Below are 23,585 nucleotides of genomic sequence, written 5' to 3'. Positions count from 1 at the left end.
TGTAATAGATGGATTTGACGATTTCTATTTTATTTATCGTCATTGTGAAAATTGTTCATAAAAAATCATATGGCAGCCCTGACTAGAATAAGAAAATATTCCATTTTAGAAAAAAATTGCATCTCTGATCATTCCTAAAAGAAAAGGACTTATGAACCCCTGCCATTCATTTTCGTTCCTTTCCCATAAACCCACCTTCTTGAAAAGGGTAAAGCCGAAATGCTTATTTACATACTTATTTATAAAAGAAATAACTTTTTGTTTAATTTACTTATTTGAAGTTAAAACTTGTTTGATAACTTGAGCATCTATTTTATGTTTCTTTTAATAAAAATATATTTTTAAACATATGCGTATTTTTTAGTTATTTTACTAATACGAAAATAATTATGTTATTTTGTTATTGCAATAATTTTTTTTTTTTTTAAATAAATTTGACGATTTTTCATAAAAATCATCTGGCATCCCTGACTACAATTTAACAAATGTTCCATTTGGGAGAAAAATGCGTCTCTGATCATTCCTAAAAGAAAATGACTTGGCAACCCCTTTTGTTTCTTTCCTATAACATCTGTTTCATTCTATCAAAATGTTGTCATTCTCTCTCTCTTGCCTTCCTAGCATTTATACGAAGGAAATGTTTTCGTCTGTATAAAAAATATCAAATTCAATTGCATTGCTTTACTTAAAATTATATACGTTATTATTATTCTTATATTGTTGAAAATGTTTTAACATACCTTTTTCGTATATTATTACTTTAACAAGCTCAACAATTTTTTAACACAACCGACGGCGAAAGCAGTGCTAGAAAAGAACCCCACAAAAGTTTGAGAGTAACTAAATCGTGAATAACAAGCCATGTCAACATTAAGCGATTGTTAAACAACATACAATTGTGGTGACATGCAACTGGCAACGCCGTTCGTGAATACTCAACATGTATCAAATAATGAATGCGCCTGATAATATGCAACATATTGGTATTTATGTTTGAGTATATTTTTGACTGTCATAGAATTCCGGCTTGATTTATTCAAAACTGACCCAGCGGATTCATTGCGTATACTTCAAATAGATCCTCATAAAGTGGGTTAACCCTCCAAAAAGCTTAAGTGCAAACATGACGTCAAAGTATTAAGGCGCGCTACATTGATTCTATACTAATTAAACATACAAAACAATTATTAGTTTTTTTATTAATTGTTTTTAATTCCATTAATCCCTGATTTAAAAAAATTTTAAATAATGAAAGATCACTTCAGTATATTAAGAAATATATGTAAAAGAGTTAGTTATTATATATTATACTAGGGGTCCCGGCGAACTTCGTCTCGCACTCTGTTAGGTACTGAACTTGATGTATTTGGTTCAAACCTATAATACTATTATTGCTATCACCTTGTAGAGTTCAATTGCAAATATTTCTTTGTTTTGAACTGGTTAGGACGATCTTTGAAGCAAATGTACACATATTATACCAATTTCAGTTTGTCATTGAGAGAGGGTGCTGAGAGGCAAAGTGTTTCTATTTTCTTCGACTCTCTCCATACTATAAACTGATAAAATCCGCGAGAAAATTAGGCAATGTTAATAGGGACTAAGACGTTTTTTAAGCAAATAACACATTTTGCGATGTAAATAAAATATTCGGTAACACAGTTGAAGCTAAGTAATAGCTTTGTTCCTTTACTTTTTTAATGGTAAGAGTGGTAAAAGAGAAAAGTGTCAAAATTGCACAAAATTCTCATGAACATTGTTACCAGAAAAGTAAAGGAACGGAAAAATGGTAGATCTGGCCGCAATGTCAAAAAGAAACATAAAAAAAAAATTAATTTTCGTCTTTTATTTCACAGTTTTTAATTTAGTTTTGTCAGCGTTCGACTTTTTCTTCTGTTTTTCGTCCATTTTCTTCTTCATTGTGAAATAATCCTCAAACAAAAGTCAGTTCTGGCATTTTTTAACTGCAGAAATTTGTCTGGTAGCCTGTGGTAGAAGAGAAAGCCATTTTGACTCTCTCACTCTCTTAAAAATTGCTTCCAGTTTTGCCGGGGTTAAGGAACGCTTTGCAGGTTAAAAATGGTAACAAATGGTAACCTCAGGTAAGTAAAGGAACACAGCTAATATCATAACTCTTCTATTCGTTCCCTAATCGATGGTTTTCTGAAATCCTCGTTTTCACCACTCAAGCAATTGAATATGAAGAAAGGAATGAGCGAATTGGTTAAATTCGAAAAGCGTTGTATTAGATTGTGTCATTTAAAGTTTTTGAATCAAAAATTTTCTATAATCTAAAGAAGATGAAGAACTAAATTGATGTTGTTTAAGTTAAATTTGCGTCAATCATAATTTGCAATGCCTTCTCCAATTTAAGTCAGTTGATGATTTCTTATAATTTGATAATTTATTATTGTGATAAAAATTATCAGCCCAATTATGAACGGCATCTCACCGTGAGTTTTCTCTTTCTCGCCTCCTCCCCTATTACAAACATCATATCGCCGTGAGTGCTGTTATGTTCTCACTCTTCCCTTATTATAAACAACAAGAGGGTAAGCAAAACTCACGTTCGTGAAAAAATTAGCTATTACAAATGTAAAAAAAGTGAGAAAAAGAGGCAAATTTGTGCTGAAATTTCTCACTACCGAAATCAAAGTGAGTTGAACCAAAAAATTTAAGTGTGGTCATTTATTTAAAAAAATACGAATATTTTGTATCTGTAATGATAATTAATTGTATTTTAGGTTGAAAGCAACAAAAAATAATTAGAAATTTTTTATGTTTATACCCTCAGCCTTTAGGCTAAGGAGGGTATATACACTTTGATACGATGAAAATGTGCCTCATCGAAATAATGGTTTTAGACCCCAAGTATGTTTGGACGAAATGTGATTCAGACAATTTGGAGTCGATCTAGCCATGTCCGTCCGTCTGTCTGTCTGTCCTGCTGGCTGGAGCGCACGATAACTCTCGAACGGATGAACCGATTCGGTTCAAATTTTGGCTTTCGTAATATTTTGCCCAAACTTAATTTAAGTTCGAAGATGGGTTATATCGGTCCACTCCTTCCGGTACCTACCCCACAAAAGTTCGAAATTGTTCGGAAAGTTTGTGCACACGATAACTCTTGAAGGAAGAGACCGATTTGGTCCATACTTTGTATAGCGTAAACTTTCTACCAGGGTAATATGAGGTTCCAATATGGTCTCAATAGGTTCACTCCGTCGGGTACCTCCCACACAAAATTTCGGAAAAGTTCGGTTTAGGGCCTGGTCTTGAATCGCTTTGATTTTGGTTGTAGCAACTTATATTCAGTGCCCTTTATACGACGGTGCAAGTTTCATCTGGAGGAAGTCCATGTTTCCTGAGAAAATAGCCTGAAAGGTGCAAAAACCCTTATGACACCGTATGTAATGGTTTGAGCGCAAATAACTCTCGAACGGATCTGCCGATTCAGTACAAAATTTGGCTTTCGTAATATTTTGTCCAAACATAGTTTATGTTCGAAGATAATCCAAATTGGTCCATTCCTTCAGGTACCTCCCCCACAAAAGTTCATAAATGATCGGAAAAATTGTGCGCACGATAACTCTTGAAGGGAGTGAACGATTTGGTCCATACTTTACACATCTTAATACATCTACCAGATATAGATCAGGTTTAAATATGGACTATATTTGTCCACTCCCTCGGGTACCTCCGACACAAGATTTCGGATAGGTTCACTTTAAGACCTGCTCTCGAGACACTTTGATTTCTGTTGAAGCAACTTGCATTCGCTACTACAATTACGACGATAAATCTTTTTTCAGGGGCAAGTCCGTACTTCTTGAGGAAACAGCCCGAAAGGTGTAAAAACCCCTATGTGTAGTCGCTGGAGAACACGAAAACTTCTTCTTCTCCTTAAGGTACCTCCCCCACAAAAGTTCAACATTCGTGTCGAAATGCAGTTTAGGGTCTTTTCGAAGATGCTTTGGAAATGAATGCCGATGCTGTTCATTGTGGTCCTGCTGTTAACAGTCATATTATGTTTTCCGTGGACAAGTCCATGCTTCCTGGCATACTGGTCCAAAAGTTATAAGATGATGCACTGAAATAACTAGTGTGATCAATATATATCAAAAAGATATGCCTCTCAAAATCTTATCCACTTCCTATGTCGTCTATTCATTTAAGTAGCCCCTCCGCAAAACTTTAATCCTAATCCACATTATCGTCGGCAAGTTCAAAGGTACAAAATGGCCACAAAATTCTAAAAAGACCCGAAATACATTCGATCTGTACGTAGATTAATATTTACATTCACATAGGTTGAGGGTATATCTCTGTCGGCAAAGCCGACTGATTCTTTTTTACTTGTTTGAGGTTATTGTTGACCTTTGGACGCTCTTTTCTTTGGTTTTAATTTTGGCTTGAGGTCAACTTAAGAATTAAAATTTTTTTGTTTTTATTCTTATAAAAAGAAAGAAATATCATTGTTATTATAAATTTCTACCATATTGTTTATAGTTGCATAAAACAAATGTTCTTGTTTTTGAAAGCCAATCCCTGAGGATGACCATCAAAGATGGTTGAAATATTGGAAATGGAATAGATTCTACCTTATTGTGATAAGAGTTTCTTTATATTTTTAATCGCAATATGTTTTCGACAAAAACAAATATTAGGACATTTACCGCTAACATTTTTTCAGAGTTCTTTACGAATTCGGTCTGAATCTCTGAATTCTTTCAGAATTTGGAAAATTGGGTCTAACTTCAGTTCCAAGAATGGGATGTAACTATCCACTGAAGTTAAATGACTAGGTTTGGCATCGCACCTTTAAAAGACGAAGAGTGCTATGCATGGTGCTATCAACATTTGCCCTATAAGAATTTAGACGACTGCAATATCCCGAGTATAGTTGAGCAAAAACTACTCTGGTTTGTGGTGGACTTTATTCACACTATATTTGTTTACATTAGAAACTGCGACTATGTGAAAGCTATACAAACCTACTTGAAATGCTTGTTGAGCAAGGGGTTCTCTCCTGTATCGTTGGGCTTTCCTCTCTAGAAAGTGAAGATCATTCTTGATGGACCTAGTGTGTCGGGCCAACCTACTAGATGGTGATTGGGATGGCTCTCACGGTAACGCCCAAGCAAGTACTGTAACTAAAGCATTCCCCGTTTTCAGGTGTGGACAGGTCAAAAAGGTGCATACTGTATAAAGCGGTTCACAAATATACAAGGACCCAATCTGGAGCAACCCATGTCTGCGATTGTTGTTCCTAGAGAGAGTAATGTACACGATTTGGAACTTTTGGGGTCGCAGTCTTGGAAAAAATGGGTGCTGGTGCTAAAAAGATGACATGTCCAATAACTTGCCCTCAAGCTTGAATAGAATCAAATATTTTGATGGAATATAAGTCCAGACCGTTGCCCCAAAAAGATCCAAACCATTTTGAGATCTTAATCACGTCATCGTCGATAACCCAGTGGAATGGTATCTACACCAAGCAATTTCCTGGAATAGTATTTTAAGTACCGGTTGTTATATGACATGAACAAAAAAAATTGGAATTACAATTGAAATTTATTGAAATTGTATTTAAAATTCATTAAATTGGTTTAAGTGTTGAAGAAAGCATTAGGAATTATACTTAGCATTCACAGAATTGGTTCTTATACTGGAGATAATATCGGATGTTTCACGAATTGTATTTACAATTCTTGGAATTGGCTAAATGCTGAACCTCATTTGAACCAATCATTGATCTCCTGTGATGTCCTAACATCGCTGGTACAGCTTCCACTCCATTTCCTTGGTATTCCTCAGAACTTGCCATTTCTGTTATCACCCAAAATGCAACATTAAACATTTACTTATTATTTACTTATTGTAGCCATTTAATGACGTTTTTAAACGACATTTGTTCACTTTTTTACGATTTTCCAATAAATTTCACGAATTCTTCAGTGTAAATAAACAATTTTCACTTATCTGTCAAAACAAAAGTACAGCTGTTACAGATGTTGCCATGTTGTTTCAATGTTGTATTTTCTTTTACCAATATTCATGTTCTTTTACTGTGGATTTTTAATAACCGACATTTTTCTTGCTAGAAATGTTTATTAATTTGAAAATTTATTTACTTTTTATGCAAAAAATAAGAATTTAATAATCCCAAAGTTATTTGTGCAAAAAATGACGGTATGGTAACACAAATTATTATTTCAAGGGTTCACAAGTCGCGCCATTATTTTCCATTTTCCGACTTGTCAACCCTTGTTCACTTTTTGTGCTCCTCCCTGCCCAATCGTAATAGCTCGAGCAGTAGTGCGATTCTCTAACCCATTTTTTGAGTTACCGACAAAAATCGGTAAAATTAAAACGCAAAATTATAAATTAAAAGTTCAAATAAAAGTTGACAACACTCTTGCTATCGGTAGAACTTTACGACTACTATTTATTCGTCGTTAACTTACCGACAAACATCGTTAATTACCGTAATTATAAGCATTTTAATTTTACCGACAATTGTCGGTAACTAAAAAAATGAGATAGAGAATCGCACTACTGGTGAAAGTGAACTGCAACTCACTTGTGAGTAGCTCCCTACGTGAAGATTCATAATCGCTATGTATAGAAAATTATATATGTGTCGTCACTTTGTGTATATGTGATAACACATATGTAAAAGTGACAAAATATATGTAAAAAACATATCATGTAAGTAGCAAAAAGCAATGAAAGAGAAAATGTGTAATTTTTTGGGTTGGGTCTCATTTAAATTTGAGTTTGCTCTGGTAACACGGACAACTGCGGTAATTGTATTTTCAATGAGACTGCACAATCCAGTACCAGTAACAAGGAGATGCTTGAAGTCTGGTCACACTAACATGTTACTGTTCTAATGCGATTACTTGACCACACTGTATTTAATATCGAGTTCATGTTACACTACGGCTTTTGTGCAAAAAAAAAAAAAAACTTCTGGCTCGCAGAAGTGTAAATAACATAGTCAGATTAATATCACAAACTAATTATCGTTTAAAAGGTATTTACTTCCTTATGTCGCCCGATACAGAACATTTGACACATAATTCGACCAAAAACACTCCAGTACCTCCAATTTCTTGCTTTTTCTTTCCAATTTTGAATCATACTTTTTCGATACATATACATACATATGTATGTATTTGGCCAGTTGTAATTGACTTCCAGCTCTGCGGGAACTAAACTGATTGAATTCATACTCTTTTCAGTGGGGATATCTTTTTGTGGATTTTGTACTTTTCCTCAAAACGATGGAAACCGCCTTCAACCTTATTTTTGCAATTTTTTGGCAGATTTTCGAGTTTTTTTTTTAGGTTTTATCCTTTTCTGCTATGATACCATTCCGAATTGGCGTAGTAACTAACGTCATTTCCTTTTTTATACAATGCCTGGTATAATTATTTTGACAAGTTTGAAAAAAAAATGTGTTTGTTTTTTTTTTGCCCTATTAGTCTTCTACAAAAATATGAAAAATATTCTGGCTAATCCTTTACTAGAGTTCTTAAAATCAGTAATAAATTTAATCAATTCAAATATACCCTTCCACTTTTGAAATGGAAATAAAATTACACTGCGTGGCATAAGTATTTTGACAAAATTGTTCTATTGATTTTTAGACCTCAAAAATTAAAAATGTCTTATCTATATTTTTGATTATTAGTAACAGTAAAATTAACCCACTTAGCGCCGAGAATTTTTTTCCGAGAAAACTTGAAATTGTTTATGAAAATTTTATTTTCGAGACTTTTTAAGCATTTTTTATTAAATAACTTTTTTCTCTAAAACGTAAAGTTTTTCTGCAATCGGGCCTTCTTTTAAAAGTGCCAAAAACTTTGGAGGGTGATATTGGTGTATCCTTACATGCCAATCCCTTGGTTTTTGATTGAGAAAGTACTCTTACTATATTCCTAACAAATCCCTGACCCTATATAATTCTAACATTTATGTTTAAATTTTTATCGCATATTTAAATTTTTCATCAAAAGTCGAAAATTACAAAAAAGTCGATTTTTTTGAATAGCTTGGGTTTTAGGTCGATTGCTTGGAAATGCGTAGGTCAAATGAAGCGTTATAAGCGTGAAATGACAGATAACAGACAATACTATAACAAAATGCAAAAACCCCCACAAAAATATTCGAAAAAACCAGAGTTTTACGTAAATTTTGCAACCATTTTTTGTGGCGTTTAAACGACCAGTGGCTTTATCTGGGTTAATATATTTCACACACATCTGTACCATTGTGGACCCATTTACGGATCTATATTTCAAGGATAAAGGGATATTTAAGAGATTTATCATTAAACAATATTTTCGATGGCTTTCTCGGAATATTTTGCGGATTTTGACCTTTTTATGAGAGTAAGAATATGCGCTCCAAACGTGCTCCACAAAATCCAGCCTAACCAAGTAGCAGTGTTCTGTCAATGAATACATAACATTTCGATCAGTTTTCTACCATGTTGTTATGAAAGATGGTTCAAAATGCCAAAATATTAATTATAGTCCACATCATTAACGATAAAAATTAAATATCGCAGTATTTTAAACGGTGGATTAGACTATTCTGATGCCTGGCAGCATTTGGACACGGAAATAGCATCACAATTACATTTATTTCACAAAGATACCCAACTTTTTTGTGGGTATGTGAAAAGGGTATTTTAAGATGAATTATGTTTAAACCTTTTTTATCAGTCCACAATATGCTCTGCCACAATGATTATGGGGGGTAAATGATTTTTATTGAAAATCTAATTGAAAATGCTTGTATCTATGCCTTATGAACCGAGTGGAATATCAAAATATGACTTCAAATTAATATTAGTTCTAATGTCTAGAGGTTCTAGTCTTAACAGAGAATTTATTTTGACATTTAAATTGCTCAGAAGATGACGATTTGTGTGCATAAATAAGATTAGATTTGTAAATCTGCTTTATTTAGCGTAGAGTAACTTCTGTAATTTCACATTTTCTGCCAAGATCGTGCATATTTACAACGCTTTTAGTATTTTGATATTTATTCCTTACAAAACAAACAGATAACTGCAACAATATCTAAATATTACATACATTTATCACCGAAACTGTAATTTTAAATTTCGTTACAACATTTGACACCAGCATTCCCTATTTTAATTTAAAATCTAGTACTGTCAAGTATGTTTTTACTTAAATGTTAATAATTTAGCTAAAGCAAATCATTTCGGTACCAAAAGGTACGATTAAGTACCAAAATTAACAAAATTATGACTTGTCAAAATACTTATGTCAAAATACTTATGTATGTTTGGGTACCCACATATTTTTTATATTCGAACATATTTTTCATGGGTGGAGAGAGGATGTTTGTCAAAGAGAGTAACACCAGGGCTCTCGCGACTGCGGAATGCTGTTTTATAATAAAGAGCTATGTGCATGGTGTAATAGGAGACGATGTGGCCAAACACGTATGTTTCGTGCTTTGTTGTTGTTAACCAACGTAGCAAGCGAAGAGGAAAAGAAAAAAATGGTATTAATCTTTTTTCTTCAGTGTTCTAGAGACAATCGTTGATTAAAGACGGTGAAGTCAGTGAATAAATCAGTGTTTTGTCTTTTCTTAATGAAATTGTGATTTTTAGTAAATTAAATGTTCAATACATTTTATAATTGAATCAAAAAGGTGAATGGAAATATTGTATTGGGCAAGGAAGAAATCGTATTTAATATTGGTAATTACATTAATACATTTTTCATATACATACATATGTATATTTGGATATGGATGTACCTATTTATTACATTATAGAATCATTTGATTCCAAATGCCGATTTTCCGCTGATGATTTGAACTTTGAAGAAAATGTGTTTTATATCACAAGTAAAGAGAAGCGTTCAACGATGTTTTTATAAATTTTTTTCTTTTTAAAAGCGCGACTTTTTATAAGTTATTTCATTCATTTTTTTTTTGCTTTTATTAAATTCTGTTTTGTCTTTCTTTGGAATTTTTAATGTACCTATGTGTCTGCTGTGCTTTTGTTTTATCTATGCCTTTCAATGAAACACCACCATTTATAAATGTGCTGAGAGCAAGTGCATACATTTTCATTCATTCATTCTTTATTAAATAGTTATTATTTGTACAATTCGTCTTATATTCTATACATCATTGCACAGATGTGGCGATGCCTTATATCGACACCTCCAAATAATAGTATGCTAAGTCTGAAAAGTGAGTTTTGCAGGAGAAGCTCTCAAAGTTTACAGTTTTCTTTGACCGTCACTACTATTCTGAGTAAACATTTGTTTATAAGTTCTGTTCGGATTGACCGATCATTACCAAAATTTGACAGAATTTAGGTTAAAGGACGTAAAATGTAAAAATGTAAAGAACTTGAAAACATGCTAAGTCGACTTAGCATACTATTGTTTGGAGGCGTCGATATCTAAAGCATTATATTAACAAAATTAAAAAGGCAGCTATACATATAATACATCTTAATGTGTCTGAAGGAAAACTATTAACAAAAACCATCTATACAAAAATAAGTGCATACATTTCAATGTGTTTCACATTGACATTTACGCTCACTTGCTCTCAGAAAGCGCCCACTGGTGCATGTGTTTGTTTTTTTTTTTTTTTGCTTTTGGGTTTGTATTTGTTTGCACCCAAACATATAATTTGATTGCACCCACAATTTAATTTGTTTGCACCCAAATTTTTATTTGTTTGTTAGAGAGACCATTTTATCTGTGTGCATATGTCACTGGGGTGCATGAAAATTTTTTCCCTATTATTTTTTTAATTTTTATAGAATTTACAGTTGGTTGTATTATGCAATAAACTTTTGTTGTATTTAATTTTATCCCTATGAAATAGAACTATGTACTTGGATTTCCATAAAAATGTAGACTATATTTGTTGTCCATATTATTATTAGCCATAAGGCCATGTTTATATTATAGCCTTTTGCAGGGTTAACCTTCTTTATGAGGATTCATTTGAAATATGAGCAATGGAATTGACATTTGAAACCCAGTGGGTTTGTTAAATCCGGTTATATATAAACGTACTATAACACTAAGAATATGGACTGAACAAACGCCTTCCAAAAAGAGATACCATTACAGCTCTTGTCTTGTAAGTCAGGGGTGCTCAGATTAGTTTGTATATTAGTAGTGGTAAGACACTCTCCCCATTGCTAAGCAATGGCAAATCAGAAATAAAGGGAGAATACGTGTGGTTTGTTTTTACGCTACCGTAAGGAAGCGAGCACCAATGTTGTAAGTTACCAAAGTTATTTTTTGAAATAATGACAACTCTGTTGAATTGTTAATTATAGACGTGGCAACACTGTCTGTCAATGCTTCTTCTCTTTCTCATATTTTTTTATTTCTTTATTTTATCTCTTTTCGTGCCACCCACCCTGTTTTTTGAGTAAATGATTAAAGATGTGTTGTATAAAAATGTACATTGATCTAATATTACATATGTATTTTTTATATATCATATTCGTATACTAGGGTGAGCTCGCCTATGTGCTAGCACACAGGCAAATTGTGAAAACGTACTCTTAGTTTTTTGTGAACCATAAACAATTAAATGTTAATGCAATTTTTTATTTATATTTTTTAACAATTTGCATTGTGGACGATTTTAGACAACATTAATGTTTAAAAAATTTTGAAATAAGTAATGAAACATCAAGAAAAATTAAATATTAATTCTTCCTTAAATTTGCCTTTCTCTCGATTTTGCTCAGCTCTGTCGTATACCTATTTGTTATTTATATGTGAATCAAAACGAACAAACGATGTTACAATAAAATCCGACGACACGATTAACACACGACAGTATGAGAGCTACTGAATGAAGAATAACCAAAATGTTGCCTATACATTTTAATTTGGATGCGACAACAAAAAATAATTTGCAGCTGGCAACATTATTGTACAATACTCAACATGTATATATTTAATCTGGCACCTTAAGTTATGCAACACCTTATTGTTGAAGCAACAGAATTACATTTTAACAAACTATATCCAGCAAAAAGTTTGCAACGATATATGCAGTTTAATCCCTAGTACAAGTACCGCTGCAATATATCTTATTCTATGAATTCACTGAGGCATTTTAAAAGAGAGCGCGCGGCTTCTTTTCTTACCATTTTGCTTCCAAAGCACGCAACCAGAATGGAGTCCTTTTGTATCCACAGCACCTATTTTGATGTGGTGCTTTGGATTGTATTTAAAAGCATTCTTCGGAATGTGCCTATAGATGCAATAAAAATGCAAGCCATTGCAAAATATCCCAGAAAAAATAAAATTAATTTATTATTTGTATAAATAGGAATATTGAGAACTTTATTACACAGCACAAATTATGAAGTTTCCATTAAATCACAACTGATTTTTCTTCCTCCGATCTCCATTTTGTATAAGCGCACCTGATTTTGATTTATCATTCAAAAGATTTTTTATATTGCGTTTCCATCACCAGTTCAGATTAAAAGTTCTGTCTCGTGTGTTTTTATTTATATCGTTTTATACCCTTCATAATATCAAACATAATTATATTCGTCGGAGGATATATACATATATAGGAGTATATACATATATATATATATATTTCTGATCAGCAAAAAATTCTAAACCGATATAACCATGTCTATCTATCCGTCCGTCTGTCTTTGAAATTAAAATACAGTTCTCTATATTTAAGATAGAGCTTTACAATTTTGTATAGAAGTTTCTATTACTCCTAGGATATATGGTATTGAAAATATGCTATATCGGCCCACGTCTTCATATAGCCCTCATAGAACTGTACCTCCCGTTCTGGCAGTCCTGACTATAAATTAAAAAAAATATTACATTTTTTGAGAAAATTGCATATCTGATGATTCCTAAAAGAAAATGACTTATCAACTCCTGTCATTCATATTCGTTTCTTTCCCATAAACCCGACTTGTTATAAATTATAAACACCAATATTTATATACAAAATGAATGATTTAATAAATGTCGAAATGCTTATTTGAAGTAAAAACATGTTTACCAACTTGAGTATCTGTTTATGTTTCTTTCAATAAAAATAAACTCTGTTTCATGTCAATAGCACATTTCAAATTGATTTTTGTTACTTCAGTTTAGTCGATATCCGTGGAATAACCTCGGGAAAGTATATACATATATCTTGGATTGTAATTTTATGAAGTATCTTTCAACAGAAAGTTTGGCTTCGATAACGTACCGTTATAATTTTTTTTAAGTTTCTTTCAAAAATGCCAAAAGTTGTACGGTTTAAATTGTTTCATCGGAATAGCACATTTTTTAATAACTTGTGTAAAAATGTAAATTTTGAATGCTACTGTTACGATTCTTTAAAATATCAGTTAATCATTAAAATATCAGGTGATTGTTATTGCTCTGAGTTTGAGCCAACATATTATAAAGAAAAAACGAGATCCTTCCCATACACAGAAAGAAAATAGGTGGAATTTCTGTGGCAGGTATAATGAATATTATAAGGAAAAACCACTAGACATTTCCCGAGGCAAAATAACATTATTTGCAGGTTCTCGATGGCAGAAACTTTCACTTCCTGGTTCTCCTGGAAGAGAAGAACTTAATAGACCATCTGTATTGCCGAGGTGACCGCCTCATGCAATCGGAAAGTACAAAACATTGCGGTACAAAATTTAAGGTTATCTCCAGTTTATGTCTGTGTAAGAAATTTAACCTATTTTCTCTCTGTGTATGGGAAGGATCTCGTTTTTTCTTTATAGTAAGTTGGCTCAGACTCAGAGCAATAACAATCACCTGATATTTTAATGATTAATTTATCTTAATGCCATCATTGCCCTGTATTATGGAATAGAAGTCGTAGGAATTTGAAGTTTCTCGATCATAAATACCCAATTTTCAGTAGAATTTAAAGTTTATACATAGACACCATCTCTTTTCATTCCTTCGTTTTTCTTTAGTCTTTATATATAAAACTCAATTGTCGTTTGTTGGTAATTGAATCAGTTGAAAACGGCTGGAGCGATTTGGATAATTTTTTGTGAAAATGTTAGTCATAGTCCAGTTTAGGTTTTTATGCAAAGAAAAATTGGCCACGCCCACTTTTCCGCCCACTTTTATAAATATGTTATATCTACGAAGCTGCTCAATAGATTTTCCTGAAATTTTCAGGGAACGTAGAGTGATGCCCCCGGTTGAAATAGGCTACATATTTGGTTGAATTTCGGATCGGGCGGGGTACCTCCCCCATGCCCTATTTTTGTAAAAATGCAATATTTGCAACAATAACAAATGTATCGCTTTGAAAATTAATTTCCAAGTCAATGGCTATTGCGTCTCCGCCCTTGCGTGCTTATTTGGGGCATTAAGACTGGACAACGCCCACTTTTTTAAATATGTTATATCTACGAAACTACTGAATCGATTTTCCTGAAACTTTCAGCGAATGTACAGGGTTGGTCCCCGATAAAAATAGGCTACATATTTTTTGACTTTCGGATCGGGTGGGTACCTCCCCTATGCCCTATTTTTGTAAAAATGCAATATTTGCAACAAATACGAATGTATCGGTTTGGGAATTTATTTGCGAGTCAATGGCGATTGTGTCTCCAACCTTACGTACTTATTTTGGGACTTAAGATCCGACCACGCGAACTACAAAACTACTAAAGGGATTTTCAAGAAAATCGCGATTTGTCTAAACTTTTAAATCTTTATAAATGAAAATCAAATATCGTTCGTTGGTAATGGCATCAGTTGAGGACGGCTGGACCGATTTCGACTTGGGTTTTTATGCAAAGAAAATTTGACCATGCCCACTTTTACGCCCACAATTTTTTTTTACAATTTTTATCATTTCTACAAAAAATACTGAACCGATTTTCCTCAAACTGCCAGGGAATGTACAGAGATGGCCCCCGCTAAAAATAGGCTACAAATTCAGTTGAATTTCGGAAAGGGTGGGGTACTTCCCCTATACCCTATATTTACAATAATTACGAATGTATCTATTTGGAAGTTAATTTGCGAGAAAATTGTGGTTGTGTCTCCGACCTTACCTACTTTTTTAGGAACCAAATACTTCACCACACCCACTTTTTAAAATAACTTACATCTACAAAACTACTGAACCGATTTTCCTGAAAATGTCAGGGAATCTACGGGCATATTGTCTTGAATTTTGAATGGGGCATATTTAAAAAAAAAAAACGCTTAACCTTTATGAATGAAAATCAAATGCTGTCATAACCCACCTTAGGTTTTTTGGAAAAAAAAGTTTACCACGCCCCGAAAACATGTTACATATTTTATTGAATTCCAGAGGGGGCGGGGTACCTCCCCTATGCGATACTTTAAAAAAAAACGTTACAATTGCAAAAATTATGTAAGTATCGGATTAAAAATTTACGGATTAATCTACAATCTAGGTACTTCTTGGGGGCCTATAGGCCCGACCACGCCTGTTTTTTTAATAGGTCATAACTCCAATACTACTGAAGGGATTTCCATAAAATTTCCATAAACGCTCAAAGTTTGCCGTCGTTATGTATATTTTATGATTTTCGGAAGAGGTGGGGTACCTTCCCCATGCCTTTCTGTTAAACGCTATTTGTATTAGCCAAACTTATGATTATATCGATTTCGGCATGCATCTTGGTAGGCAATGAAGTTGTGTGCACCCTAGGAGACAAAATACCGGACCAGGCCCACTCTTTTCAAAACATTATTTTTTCCAAAACTACTGAACCTAATTTTCAGAAAATGTTCAGGAATGTCCCGTGGTCCGAGTGCATCAGGTTGCAAATTAGTTTTCGAGACAACGGTGGTAGCTCCCCCGATCAAGAAAAACTATATATTTACAAATGTACTTAAATGGTGAGGTTCAACGGTCCATCAGCCATGAAAAGATAAAACATATAAGTCCATTTATTTTTTTAACTTTTATAATTAGATCGCTTTAGGATAAAGACAGGGACATGGACGATAATAAATCCTAAAAGGCACAAATTGGCGAAAAAATCCGACAAAGTCCGTAAAAGAAAAGAAAGTTTACAGACAAAATCTGTTGATAAAAATCCTTCTCGGTTTGACAATCGACGAAGAAGCGAGGTAGAAAATACCTATTTTTGAATTGTCAAACATAAAGTCGATAAAAAGTTGTCAGTAAAACTCATTACGACGGGCCAGCAACGCGGACCGGGGTCTGCTAGTTTTTTATAAAACTAAGAAGAAACTGTCAATTTATGCCAAATTCTTAACGTATTATAGACAATTAAAGTCCACAGCTTTCATAAGGTCTTATTTCCCTGGTATTAAAGTCATAGTTCGATCAATTTTAGCGTTTTAAACTTGAAATAGCTTTTATTTATTCCAATTTTAAAGAATCGTAACAGTAGCATTAAAAATTTACATTTTTACTCAAATTATTATACCCTACACCACACAGTGGTAAGGGGTATTATGTCTTTGTGCATTTGTATGTAACATACAAAAGGAAACGAAATAGCCCACAGTTCCTTTTGGGGATATACATATAATCACTTTCTGAGTCGATTTATGCGTGTCCGTCCGTCTGTCTGTATGTCCGTCTGTCCATGTGTTTTTGTTCGCAACATACAGGTCGCATTTTTTGTCCGATTCAGCTGAAAATTGGGGACTACAACTTTTTTAGCCATAGGAAGAACGCTATTGCTTTTGCTGAAAATCGGTTCAGATTTGGATATAGCTCCCATATATTTTTACGGCCGATTTCACGTATTTTCTGTACCAAACACGCTATATATTTCCGATTTCGATGAAATTTGGAATGTGTGACTGAATTTAGTCTAGAAATAAATGTGCCAAATTATATCGAAATCGGTTCAGATTTGGATATAGCACCCATATATATTGTCGGCCGATTTCGTGTATTTTCTGCTCCAAACACGATATATAAGTTCGATTTCAATGATATTTGGAATGTGTGACTGAATTCGGCCTGGAAATAAAACGCAATTTGAAATGTGCTATTGACATGAAACAGAGTGTATATATTTATAATCATCTCTGACTACAATTTAACAAATGTTCCATGATCTCCCATCATTCATAAAAGAAAATTACTTGGCAACCCCTGTCATTATTTTTTCTTTCTTTCTTTCCTATAACATCTGTTTCATTCTATCAAAATGTTGCCATTCTCTCTCTTGCCTTCCTAGCATTTATATGAAGACAATTTTTTCGTCTGTATAACACATATCAAATTCAATTGCATTGCTTTACTTAAAATTATATACGTTATTATTATTCTTATATTGTTAAAAATGTTTTAACATACCTCTTTCGTATATTATTACTTCAACAAGCTTAACAATTTTTTAACACAACCGACGGCGAAAGAACTGCCGGAAAACAACCACACAAAAGTCTGAGAGTAACTAAATCGTGAATAACAAGCCATGTCAACATTAAGCGGTTGTTAAACAACATACAATTGTGGTGACATGCAACTGGCAACACCGTTCGTGAATACTCAACATGTATCAAATAATGAATGCGCCTGATAATATGCAACATATTGGTATTTATATTTGAGTATGTTTGACTGTCATAGAATTCCGGCTTGATTTATTCAAAACTGACCCAGCGGATTCATTGCGTATACTTCAAATAGATCCTCATAAAGTGGGTTAACCCTCTAAAAAGCTTAAATGCAGACATGACGCAAAGTATTAAGGCGCGCTACATTGATTCTATACTAATTAAACATACAGAATAATTATTGTTTTTTTATTAATTGTTTTTAATTCCATTAATCTCTGATTTAAAAAATTTTTACATCATTTTTACACTTCAGTATATTAAGAAATATATTTAAAAGAGTTGGTTATTTTATATTATATGCATAATAATTTCATGATCGAGGTAATAAGCTCAAAACTAGTCTGGAAAAAAATAGAGGAGGGGTGGTTTAGAATTTTTAAGACATTTGTGATCGCTCAATTACGTTTTCGATGTTATTTGCGTAGATACATAGATAATAATATTTTCGGTATGTCCATCTGTGAGCATGGTACTATTTTTACTTTAAATTAACCTTAAATGTGAGAAAGATGATTAAACAAGATATGTAGATCTAAACATTGAGAATAGCTATCCCCGAAAAATTGCCTACAAAGGGACACTAATGAGAGAACAATTTGGTACTTTTTAATCGATTATTTTGATTATTGTCATACCTCGGTATAACATTAGACCTCGTCATACCATAAATGGTCACAGGTAAGATACATCAATTACTCAAAATTGACCTTGGGCAATGTAATTTAAAATCAACTCTACTGTTAATTAAAAATAACAGCGTGTTTTTGTAAAAATCCTTGCCTGTCACACGAACCGTTCGTACTAAAACGTATACGTTCAAAATTTGGGTTCTTGTAAAATTTTACGAACCATTCGTTTTTATCTAAAAGCTTTCGTCTATTTCATAAAAGCTTTTATATTTCAGGGTTTCCATGATACTCATTTTGTGAATTTTGCATAGCCATCTGCACGTAAAATGTGTTACTTGATGGCAACCCCGATAAACAGATGACAAACAAAAAATAAGAAAAAAATGTAATCAAATTTGTTCAAAAATAATTGTAATAATATGAAGAAACGGATGTACATATACGCGTGTGCTTCTATGGAAATTAATAAAATTGCATTCCCTTCCAGTTTTCGTGTGTTTTGTGCCATTTATTACTCAAATTAATTAATTTTCATTCAAAACGATGGGTCTTTTCCATTCGTTTATTTTTGACGTATTCGTTCATCTGATTTTGTTACGAAAACCAAAAAATTACGAAAATAAAAAGCTTTCATTTGTTTGCCACACGAATACAAACGTCAACCGATATGAAAACCAAATTGTGTCTTCGTTCATGAAATCGACGAACGAATGGGCAAAAACTTTTTACAAGAACACGCTGTAATACACGTGTTTCCTTTAGGGAAAACTCAGGAAATCGTACATGTAGAGAAGGAGAATATATACTTCACAAGGATTCTTCAAAGCGCTGTTGGATATCAAAATCTTCAGATTCACTGTGTTTTTTAGAAAAACTCAAAGAAATCTGCAAGGGTCCACTTAACGAGCTATCAGCAAAGTGTGAACTTAAATAGCGACAATTAACCAACAAATATGTTTTTATTATCATTTATTTATTCTTTTATCATTTATTTAATTAATATATGAGCAAAAAATATAAAATTTTCTAAATTAAAATTCAAAATTACCGTAACTCAAATATTTATAAAATCGTTGACTAAATTTAGAATTTAAACTTTACTAACGCACATTTTTTAAAAAGAAAAATTTCATGGACAACCCGGGACATTCGCCAAAACAATAAAATATAAAATTTTTATTGTTTATTCCATAAAGTTTATAGTAATATCCATATGTCCCTGGGGTGCATGTACATTTTTTCCCTATTATTTTTTTAATTTTTATAGAATTTACCGTTGTTTGTATTACGCAATAAACTTTTGTTGCATTTAATTTTGTTTATTAGGAATAGGAAATAGAACTATATATGTACTTGGATTTCCATAAAAATGTAGACTATATTTGTTGTCCATATTATTAGCCATAACACTTAGAGTATAGACTGAACAAACCGCCTTCCAAAAAGAGATACCATTACAGCTCTTGTCTTGTATGTAACCAAAGTTATTTCTTTAAATAATGACACCTCTGTTGAATTGTTAATTATAGACGTGGCAACACTGTCTTTTAATGCTTCTTCTCTTTCTCATATTTGTTTATTTCTTTGTTATCTCTTTTCGTGCCACCCACCCTGTTTGTTGAGTAAATGATTCAATATGTGTTGCATAGAAATGTACATTGATCTAATATTACATATGTACTTTTTATATATCATATTCGTATACATATTTGTTATTTATATGTGTCTTATTTACATACGAACCGTCTTCTCTTATGTTATTACTTTGATAAAGCTCGCAGAAACAAAACGAACAAACGATGTTAAAATAAAGTTCAACGATACGATTAACACACGACAGTATGAGAGCTACTGAATAAAGAATAACCAAAATGTTGCCTATACATTTTAACTTGGATGTGGCAACATATAATAGTTTCATGCTGGCAAACTTCATTGTTCAATACTAAACATGTATACAATTAGTTTAGCACCTTAAGTTATGCAACCCCTTATTGTTGAAGCAACAGAATAACATTTTAACAAACTATACCCAGCAAAAAGTTTGCAACCATGCAGTTTAATCTCTAGTACAAGTACCGCTGCAATACATCTTAGGGCCATTATTATATGTGTTCTTTTACTATCGGATAGATTTTAAAATGCAAAATAAACCAATTTGGAGGACTTAAATATATAAAGTTAAAAGTTAATGCCTAAAAGGTCCTCCATGAAATTTAATGATCACTTTCAACTTTAAGTTAACGGAAACGCTATAAATCTGTTCGGTAAAACCAAATTATAACAAAAGAAGACTTATAATAATGGGGGTTATTCTACGAATTCACTAAGGAATTTTAAAAGAGAGCGCACGGCTAGTTTTCTTTCCATTTTGCTTCCAAAGCACGCAACAAGAATGGAGTCCTTTTGTATCCCCAGCTCGTCTTTTTTGATGTGGTGCTTTGGATTGTAATTAAAGGCATTCTTCGGAATGTATTTTTAATCAGCCTTTAGAAGCAATAAAAATGAAAGGTATTGCAAAATATCCCAGAATAAATAAAATTTATATATTATTTGTATAACAAGGAATATTGAAAATTTTATTACATAGCACAAATTATGAAGTGTCCATTAAATCACAACTGATTTTACTTCCTCCGCTCTCCATTTTGAACAAGAGCACCTGATTTTGATTTCTCATTCAAAAAAATTTTTATATTGCGTTTCCATCACCAGTTTAGATTTCAAAATTGACACTACTCCATTTAAAAGTTCTGTCTCGTGTGTTACCGAAAAAATGTTCACAATTTTTATTTATATCGTTTTATGCCTTTCATAATATCAAACATCAAAATATACGTCGGAGGCCCTATAAAGTATATACATATATATTTTTGATCAGCAAAAATTCTAAGCCCGTATAACCATGTCCGTCTATCCGTCCGTCTGATTTTGAAATTAAAATACAGCTCTCTATATTTAAGATAGAGCTTTAAAATTTTGTATAGAAGTTTCTATTACTCCTAGGATATATGGTATTGAAAATATGCTATATCGTCCCACGTCTTCTTATAGCCCTCAATATCCCAACGAATTGGGATTTAGTCTTCGTTGGATGTATAAAACTTTCCACCAGAAATTTAACTGTATATATGTCTTTATATAGCCCTCCCGATTTTCGGCATTTTGGAGGTTGTAGACAAATAAATTTATAGACGAAGAAATACTCAATGTTGCCGCTGTTGCGCTACTCAAATCCGAAAACTCAAAAAAGTTCGAAGACGTTTTTTGGGGAAAATTACAATATTTTCTTGGATATTTTTGTCTAAGGATATTGTTCCCATCAAAAACTAACCCCATGTAGCCTTTTGCCGGAACAAAATATTTATTAACTTGTGTTTTTTGGCATTTTATTTTGAGTTTCTTTTTCAGCACACTCAATTCGAACATACTCGGTGAGAGCATTCCGTCGTCTATGTTTTCATTAGTCTATGGTTGTACTCTCAATATCCCACCGAAATGGCTGAAATTTTGTATTTAGTCTTCGATGGCTATATAAAACTTTCCAGCAGAAATGTGTCGTTATACGTTCACTTCTTCTTATAGCCTCATATTTTCTGTATTCGGTTTCAGCGTCATAAACTTATATATGTCCGGATTTTTGGTATTTCGAAGTTTGTGGCCTAAATATCCAACCGAAATAGCTGAAATTTGGTACTCAGTCTTCGTGGGGGGTACAAAAGTGGTGAGTGAAAGAAATAACAGATAACTGGAGAAACCTGACTTGATAAAAACGATAACCCCCAATATTTATTTACAAAATTGATGATTTCATTAATGACGAAATGTTTATTCACACATTTATTTGTAAAAAATGAATTTGACGATTTCTATTTTATTTCATTGGGAAAAATTTTCATAAAAAGTCATTTGGCAGCCCTGACTACAATTTAAAAGTTTTTCCATTTTGGACAAAATTGCATATCTGTAGTGCGATTCACTAACTCATTTTTTCAGTTAACGACAAATGTCGGTAAAATTAAAACACAAAATTATGAATGAAAAGTTCAAATAAAAGTTGACAACACTTTTGCTATCGGTAGAACTTTACGACTACTTTCTCTTGGTCGCCAACTTACCGAAAAATATCGTTCATTACCGAAATCAGAATCATTTTAATTTTACCGACAATTGTCGGTAATTCAAAAAATGAGTTAGAGAATCGCACTACTTATTATTTAAAAAAAACGACTTAACAACCCCTGCCATTAATTTTCGTTCCTTTCCCATAATTCCGCCATGTTGAAAATTATAAAGTCCAATATTTAAATACAAAATTAATGATTTAATAAATGTCGAAATGCTTATTTACATATTTATTTATAAAAGAAATATCTTTCTTGAATTGATGGTTGGCGTACATCCCACTTTTCCATTTTTTTATTTGACCTGTATTAATGAAGACATTCAGAGCGAAAGCGATAATCTATCCCAATTATAATATTTTGAATTTTACTAGTCAAAAGCTTATGCACAGGGGTAGTGGTGCAGGGTATCACATAGTCGGCCCCGACCCGACTATAGCCTTGGCTCACTTGTTTTAAATAGATATGACGATTTTTATAAAAAATCATCTAGTAGCCCTGATTGCAATTTAAAAAAGTGTTCCATTTTAGAGAAAACTGCATCTCTGATCGTTCCTTATAGAAGATGACTTGGCAACCCCTGTCATTATTTTTTCTTTCTTTCCTATAACATCAGTTTCATTCTATCAACATGTAGCCATCTTCTCTCGTACCGCCCCAGCATTTATACAAAGACAATTTTTTCGTCTGTATAACAAATATCAAATTTAATTGCATTGCTTTACTTAAAATTATATACGTTATTATTCTTATATTGTTGTGAGTGTTTTAACATACCTTTTTCTTATATTATTACTTTAAGAAGCTTAACAACTATTTTTAACAGAACCGACGGCAAAACAACTGCTAGAAAAGAACCACACAAAAGTCTGAGAGTAACTAAATCGTGAATAACAAGCCACGTCAACATTAAGCAGTTGCTAAACAAACACCAATGTTGTGACATGCAGCTGGCAACACCGTTCGTGAGTACTTAATATGTATCAAATAATAATAGCGCCTGATAATATGCAACATATTGGAATTTATTATATTTGAGTAAGTTTGACTGTCATAGAATTCCTGCTTGATTTATTCAAAACTGTGAAAAACTTTGTAAAGATTAAACATTGCCGAACGGGATATATTAACAGCCTGTTTCTGTATGTCGAAAGAAGAATGTGTGCGAACTAGAGTTTCTGGTCGGGAATTCCCGACCCGGGATT

General features: G+C 32.7%; 2 protein-coding genes across 6 annotated transcripts in view; both read right to left on the bottom strand.

Annotated features, from left to right (window-relative positions):
* The window catches only part of LOC141396394 (uncharacterized), a 229,678-nt gene extending 223,815 nt beyond the window's left edge, over positions 1-5,863 (bottom strand). The window contains exon 1 of the mRNA XM_073971832.1: positions 5,707-5,863. The gene's annotated coding sequence lies outside the window, so the exon portion shown is untranslated. The remainder of the gene's footprint in view (positions 1-5,706) is intronic.
* Hmr (Hybrid male rescue) overlaps positions 1-23,281 on the bottom strand; it is a 69,634-nt gene extending 46,353 nt beyond the window's left edge. For 2 of the 5 annotated variants that reach the window (XM_073971822.1, XM_073971829.1), the window contains exon 1: positions 17,362-17,463. The gene's annotated coding sequence lies outside the window, so the exon portion shown is untranslated. Of the gene's footprint in view, positions 1-740; positions 843-17,361; positions 17,464-23,157 lie in introns of those variants that run through there. The other 3 variants (XM_073971821.1, XM_073971828.1, XM_073971823.1) reach the window with 3 other exon arrangements.
* Positions 23,282-23,585: the final 304 nt, after the last annotated feature.

Source organism: Musca autumnalis, unplaced genomic scaffold (genome assembly GCF_047663935.1).
Source record: "Musca autumnalis isolate F117 unplaced genomic scaffold, ASM4766393v1 scaffold_3, whole genome shotgun sequence".
Lineage (NCBI taxonomy): Eukaryota > Metazoa > Arthropoda > Insecta > Diptera > Muscidae > Musca > Musca autumnalis.
This window is presented reverse-complemented; position numbering and strand designations above follow the sequence as displayed.